The 6,938-nt window shown below is 46.8% G+C and overlaps 1 long non-coding RNA gene across 1 annotated transcript; it reads right to left on the bottom strand.

Annotated features, from left to right (window-relative positions):
• Positions 1-5,237: 5,237 nt before the first annotated feature.
• LOC141571315 (uncharacterized) lies at positions 5,238-6,168 on the bottom strand. The gene is made up of 2 exons (XR_012496081.2): positions 5,772-6,168; positions 5,238-5,500 (listed from the first exon to the last, which is right to left on the bottom strand). It is a non-coding gene; the product is annotated as an uncharacterized LOC141571315 (long non-coding RNA).
• Between the last annotated feature and the right edge of the window lie 770 nt (positions 6,169-6,938).

Genomic DNA, 6,938 nt, shown 5'->3' on the forward strand with positions numbered 1-6,938 from the left:
AGGAGCCTGGAGGTGAATGCAATATCCTGGACACAGCTAGGCTCTCTGGGCACAGCCAGGGTTTCTCAGGGCACCACCAGTACTTCTGGGCACAGCCAGACTTCCTGGGCTTCTTAGGGTACCACTAGTTTCGCCGGGCACTGCCACTCTTTCTGGGAACATCCCGACTTCCTGGGCACAGCCAGGGCTCTCAGGGCACTGCCACTCTCTCTGGGCACAGCCAAACTTCCTGGACTCAACCAGGGCTCTCAGGGCACTGCCACTCTCTGTGGGCACAGCCATACTTCCTGGACATAGCCAGGGCTCTCACGGCACTGTCACTCTCTCTGGGCCTCTCAGGGTACTGTGCTGGAACAACAGCAACTCACAGTCAAGGTGCTTACATATTCTCAACAGTGGCCAGTCAAGACACAAAAGCAAATAAATATGCCCTAGTTCCACTACATGGTGGTATGTTCCCAAACAGTCAAGCCGTCCATTAAATTAGGGATGGAAGGCAATTCCCCATAGTCCATAGTCATTTCGCCATGGCTCTCCTGGGGGTGAGGGATGACCTTGACCTCACCCTCATCTCCCACAGAGGACTCAGCAACCCTTTCCTCCGGGGACAAGTCCCGCATCCGGGCTGCCTCAGCAAGGACTTCCGAGCCCACAGGGACCTTTGCTTTCTCCAGCCTATGCTGTTTGGGGAACCGTCCACATCTTCCCACCCCTCCACGGGGCTCCATCTCTCCAGCAGCTGCATGGCTTTTCCTGTGCTGGTGGGAGAACCGTCCACGTCTTCCTACTCCTCCACAGGGGTTCAGCTCTCCGGGAGCTGCTACTCCTGGTCTTCCAGAGACTGAGTGTTCATACACACAAACTGCTCCACCATCCTTTGGAGAGCTTTGGCCGGCACCATATCCTGCCGACTACGCCATGTGTCATGCAGGGGATCCTGTTCGCTGCGCCATTTGTCGTGCAGGCCGGCCTGCGGGGTCTCAGCTCCTGCTCCCCACATAAGAACGCAGGACATGGTGAAGTCAAAAGGAACACCCACGGAGCCATAGGTAGGGGAGTCATACTACTATATTCTCGCTGGCGGCTGGGTTGGAGACACAGGAAGCAGGAGCCACACTATCTGCAACCTGCTATCTACCACTCTCTGCCAACGACCCCACTTGCTAACTGCAACCCGCGCTTGCTAGCTCAGCCACCATCTTCTTGCTAGGCCCCATTTTCTGCTAGCGTAGCCACGGCAGTTATATTAGTGGCCAATGTCTCACTGGTTACAGCTGACAGCCAACTAGCCACAGTTGATGGCCATCCAATCACAGTTGATGGCCATTTACTACCTGAGCCAGCACCTGTCCACGTGAGGCCGAGAGCCTGGAAACTGCTTTCTGGGGCTCTGTCCTCACGGGGTCTTGGATTTGTTTCCCAAAAATCTGGGAGAGGGGTGATAAATTAAGTAGGATTATAGATGAAACGCCATTGGCCATGTTTTGAAGCTGCGGTGATGACAACATGGGGTTTCATGTTCTCTGTACTTTCATATGTTTGAAATTTTTCATAATAAAGTGTTAAAAAATTGATGAGGTGGTGATTCTCCTATAAAAGTCTTTATCTCTGTTCTGGATACCATCTCATCTTATCTTCTCAAGGACTTAGCTCTCCATTTATTGCCTCTCTGAGCGTTGCAACTGTCTCTCTCCCCACTGAGTCATCCCCACAGCTCATAAACATGCTCTACTATACCCCATCCAAAAACAAAGCAACACAGAACAAAACAGGAAAGAAAATCAGGAAAAGCAACTTTAACTTCAGTCTCTCCCTTGGCCCTTCTCATCTCACCACCCACCCAGTTTTTCTGTTCCCCTGCACAGCCCAAACTTCCCTTCGTGTCACACACGTTATAATTCCTCACCACCCATTCACTCCTCAGCCCACTGCAATCTGGCCGCTGCTGGGAAGCGCCGCTAAGGTCACCAGCAACCTCCACAGTATCAACTCCAGTTGTTACTTTTGTGAGTCTCGGCTGCATTGAGCCTGGGTCCATGTCGCTCTCCTCCTGCCCACTCTGGCCCTGTCCACCGTCGAGTGTCCCTCTCCATTAACACACAACACTCTCCATGCCTTTCAGTTCCTCAAGTTCCCCCGACACCCTGGCTTTTATACCTTCACATGCTTCCGTCTTTCTTCTTGGCTCTTTGCATGATTGGCTCCTATCACTCTTCCCATCTTAAAAATGGCCTTCACGGTCTCTGTGTGATTGGGGCCCTCCACCAATCTTTGTCCTGGCACTTGCTTCATTCCCTTTATAGCACATTGAAAATTGTGATCCGATTTTCACTTGTTTATTTCCCACTGGACTATAAGTTCCGCAAAGAAAGACAGCTCACCGCTGTAATCTCAGGAGGAAGTACAGTTCCCGGCACTCAGAGGCACCTAAATAATATTTGTTGAATGAAAACATGAAATGATACATTAATCAAATGATTACCCAATTTAGTATTACAATTTGTTAAAAAGCGCTGTGGGGAAAAGCACGTTAGGAGTGCTGAGCTAGTTTGAGAGGGTGGCAAAAACTTCCACGCGGAAATCACATTTCAGCTGAGATCTGAAGCGTGGAAAGCAGTTATGCAGGACAAGTGGAGCAAACGTGGTGAGAAAACGGGCAGCGGACTCTGATGCAAAGCCTCGAGGACTTCCGAAACCAAAAATTGCCTGAGGATCAGAGGTTCCAGTTTTCTCTATTAGGGTGGGTCTGTGTGTGTCACTTAGGAGTAAGTGACATTAGTGCAGGGAGAACCTCCCCAAGGTTCTCCAGGCTGCATTTCACCACTTGTGTACCAGCCGCCGAGGAAGCTCAGCAAGGTTTCACTTTCCTTGCTCCTTCAAAGCAGGAAGTGTGTCTGATGCATCAGTGAGCAGCCAGGACTGCGCTGGGCCCCTGAGCTGGGGACAGGGAGCTTAACCAGAACCTCACACCTTTCTCTGTGATACAAGCCTTGTTTACACAAACAAAACCCCAGACACTGTATAATTCGGTTTGCCCAACAGACTTCCTTTGCTCAGACGTCTAGATTTGGCCTAAGGGATGATCAGAGTTCAAATATAGCTTCCTTAAAGAAAGTTTTTGGGGGGCAGGAATCTGATGACCACTCAGCCAGCAACAACAAAAAGAGGTTGAGATTACAGGTGCTTCAAACCGTCCCCAAAGGAACAGGAGGTAAAGGGCTTCTGAAACTAGTTTGAAAACACCCCCCCACACACAGTAAAAAGCTTTTCAAATATACTGTAACCTGTCCTTTGACCCAGTACTCTGTTCCTAGGAAGCTGCCTTAAGGAAATCATCAGAGGCAGACAAAAGCGAGTTAGGACAAATGCTTTAATGCTATTTACAAAGTAAAAAATTGGAAAAACCTAACTGTCCAAAAACAGAGGGAAGGCTAAATAAATTACAGCATGCCTGAACTAGTATATAGCCATCACAATTATGCTTCCGAATGCATTTTAATCACTTGGAAAATGCTCACAAGTGAAAAAAATAAAATGAACAAGTAACTGCTTATACAGTCTGAACTCAAAGAATTGAGTTTTCATGCATTATATTCATAGATGCAAAGGAAAAAGACTGGATAGAAATCATAATTGTAGTTAAATCTGGCTGGTGAATATTGTGTTATTTTCATTTGATTTTTATACTTCTCTGTATTTAATTTTTTAACAAACACTTATTATATAGTCATAAATAAACCATAAAAATCCTTTCGATTTATACATTTTTCTTTTTTATTGTGGATATATATATATATGACATAAAATTTACCATTTTAACCATTTACCATTTTTAAGTGTAGTTCTGTGGTATTAAGTACTTTCACATCGTGTGCAACCACCACCACCATCAATCTCCAGAAGTTTCATCTTTCTAAACTGAAACTCTGTCCCCATTGAACTTGAACTCCCCATTCTCCCTCCCCCACCTTCTGGTAACCATCACTGTCCTCTGGCTCTATGAACTTGTCTTCTGGGTGCCTCATGTAAATGGAATCACACAGTATTCATCCTTTTGTGTCTGGCTTATTATTTAGCGTGTCTTCAAGGGTAATCCATGTTGACTTATGTTTTGAGCATCCGGTGTGGTTCCTACCTTCTGTTAAGCTGCAGAGCTAATCTGCATACAGACAGCTCCACCCAGGTCTTTTGCATGAGACCTGGTGAACTCAAATCTTTTGTTTGAAATGTGAAGATTCCTCTCAAATGGTCTCACGGCTTGATGTTAACAGACAATATTGGGTGTTAAATGTCCAGTCCACCGAGCCTCCAGCGGCCTCAAGTAGCTGAGGACGCCACCTTCTTGTATTAAATCTTAAGGCGCGGTGAGGAGAAGCTAGGACTCATGTTGATTGAAGAAAAGCCTGGAAGGAGCTTTTTAAACATCTACCCAAATCTTTTCATTTCACAGAGCTAAGGGGATTGAAATTAATGGCTGCCCTGCACGAGGGCGGCAACACAGTGTCGTGACCTAGGCCAAAGCTGTCCCTAAAGTCCCTTTTTTCTTCCGTGACCCTTGACCACTTCCTCCCCTTTCTCTCTCCTCTGCAGAAGAAAGGGCAGAAGGAGGGGAATATGAAGATAAAAGGGGAAGGAAAGAGAATAGTGCAGACAGATCTTGCCGATAAGAGTTTGCAACGGCCCAGAAGGAAAGAAGAAACAGGCTACAAAGTTACTGGTTTGCAACTTACGAATGCAGAGCAAAGCCCTTTCCTACTCCCGTAGATGTGCCAAGAAACACCTATGTTTTCTATGTCTCGTTTTGGAGGATAGGTCAACTCTCAATAGGTTGCAGGTAGAACTATCTCGGTTATGACAAATCTTGACTTACTTCAAACTATATTTAATGTGGAAAAAAAGACCTAGAGTTCTAGAATCTTCTGTACATAATAATTTTCCAAATTAGCCATAATTGTCTTCAGATTCCTGGTGTGGAACCTGTTCTCTGCTTCTGAGGGTGGCTGTGTGTGACTCCTTTCACTCTCTACTTGAGCAGCCTTACAACGACGTCTGGCTGTCTGCTTAGTCTGGCTGAGGAGGAGACACCCCCGACTTCCTCCACCCACATGGTCTTGCAGCCAAAGGCCCGAAATGCAGGGAGTGGTCCAATTAAAAAACTGGGCACGCAAGGAAAGGCTGGCATTAAAGGACAACCTTGTTCTCCGTAAAAAGAAAAAAAAAAGAGAAGACAAAATAAGTCAGAGGGTGTAAATATTTTATTTCAAGTTCTCTTGTGCTAATTAAGGAATATGGACAGTTGTTCTTAAGAGGTTTTAGCAACTACTCATTTCGAGTGGAATCTTCTTAATGGACTGGTGTAAACATGAAAGAATGCCTTAAAGAGAAGACTCATTCCCCAGGCGCAGCCCCCAGCCATGCTCCCTTCAGGCGTCTGCTGGCTTCCAAGGCGTGGTGGGTGAGGCGAGATGTGCTCAGAGGAGGTGCCGCTCTCAGAGGGCATCTGTGAGAGAGCAGACACAGGCATCCTCGGTCACCAAGTGTACCCTTCAAGAGTGTCAATTTAATTCTGAAACTTTCAAGTGTCCTATTCATTTCTGAAAACATGTGTGCCAGCTTGGCGTCTAGCTCAGGGGACATAAAATAAAGCAGGAAGGAGGGGGAGGAAAATGTCTAGAGCCCAAATTTTCTTATTATGTCTGTTTTCTCTCCTTCTCGCTCTGCCTAACCCCCACTCTCCCCACCTTCCTCTCATTACCATTAACACCACCGACCTGGACACGGTTTCCACACGATGCTACCTTGGCAGTCTCTTCAGGTTCAGCATTGGCCTGCCACTTAGGCATTCAGGATGCATGGGCCACCCATCGCTGTCCATCCTGGCTTGGCTGGGACCACCTGGCTCGGCCGACGACTTTGAAAGATGCGATCTGGAACAGCAGACAATCTCTCTGTTGAGAACAACTGCCCTTGGCCTGAATTCGTCAGACAGGATTTATTGGGGGAGGACGAGGAAAGGGAGGTGGAGGAAGACAAGTCCATGGAGTATATTAAATAAACACACGCTAAGGTATGGCTCAGACCCCAGGCCTGTTTTAAATACAGCTTGATGGAAACTTTTGCTTCAAGGCTGATTACAGAGGTTCACAGTCAACAGTGTGCTGGGCACTGTCCTGGGGGTTTTCACAGACCCGGCTCGCTTAATCCTCCCAAGAAAGCCTGGCAAAGGCCATCCTACTGAGAAAGCTGAGGCCCAGAGAGGTCACCGCGGCCAAGGCTCCACGACCAGTGGTCATCCATACTCCACAGGGAAAGAAAAGCTACCCGCTTTTTAAAATGACGTTATCATTAGCCTCAGTGATATAGATGTTAACCTTAGGGGAAACTGGGTAAGAACTTTCTGTGCTGTCTTTGTAACTGCTCTGTTAAATCTAAAACTATTCCAAAATACAAAAAAGTGTATTGTAAAGAACTAGCCACAACTGGAAGTAGAAATAGCTCCAAAAGGGATGTGATGCAGAAAACTCGGGTCATGCTGCCCTTTGCCCCTCCCTAAATTGGTCTGCGCAGTGTCTGCACAGAGCAAGCATCTGTTACGTGTTACGCGGGGCTGCAGACCTGCACAGGAAGGAGAAATACCAGGGCTGTGCCGGGATGGAAGGCGAGCCTGATTTCGACTGGAGAAGCTGGGAAAATACCACGTACAAATTTTAACTTATTGATGTGAGTGAGCTAGTAAATTATGAATACTGAGTTGTTATGTGTTGAAACTACTTTGGGTTATTGCTGGTATGTTTGTTTTTTTTGGTTTTATCACGTCTTTATAGTAAAAAAAGTTAATAAAAAATTGCAACTTGGGCAGCCGGTTTGCTCAGTGGTTGGCATGTGGTGCTTATTAACACCAAGGTTGCCGGTTCGATTCCCACATGGGCCAGTGAGCT

The sequence above is a fragment of the Rhinolophus sinicus genome, chromosome 16 (assembly GCF_057876585.1).
Source record: "Rhinolophus sinicus isolate RSI-liver-muscle chromosome 16, RSI-T2T, whole genome shotgun sequence".
Classification (NCBI taxonomy): domain Eukaryota; kingdom Metazoa; phylum Chordata; class Mammalia; order Chiroptera; family Rhinolophidae; genus Rhinolophus; species Rhinolophus sinicus.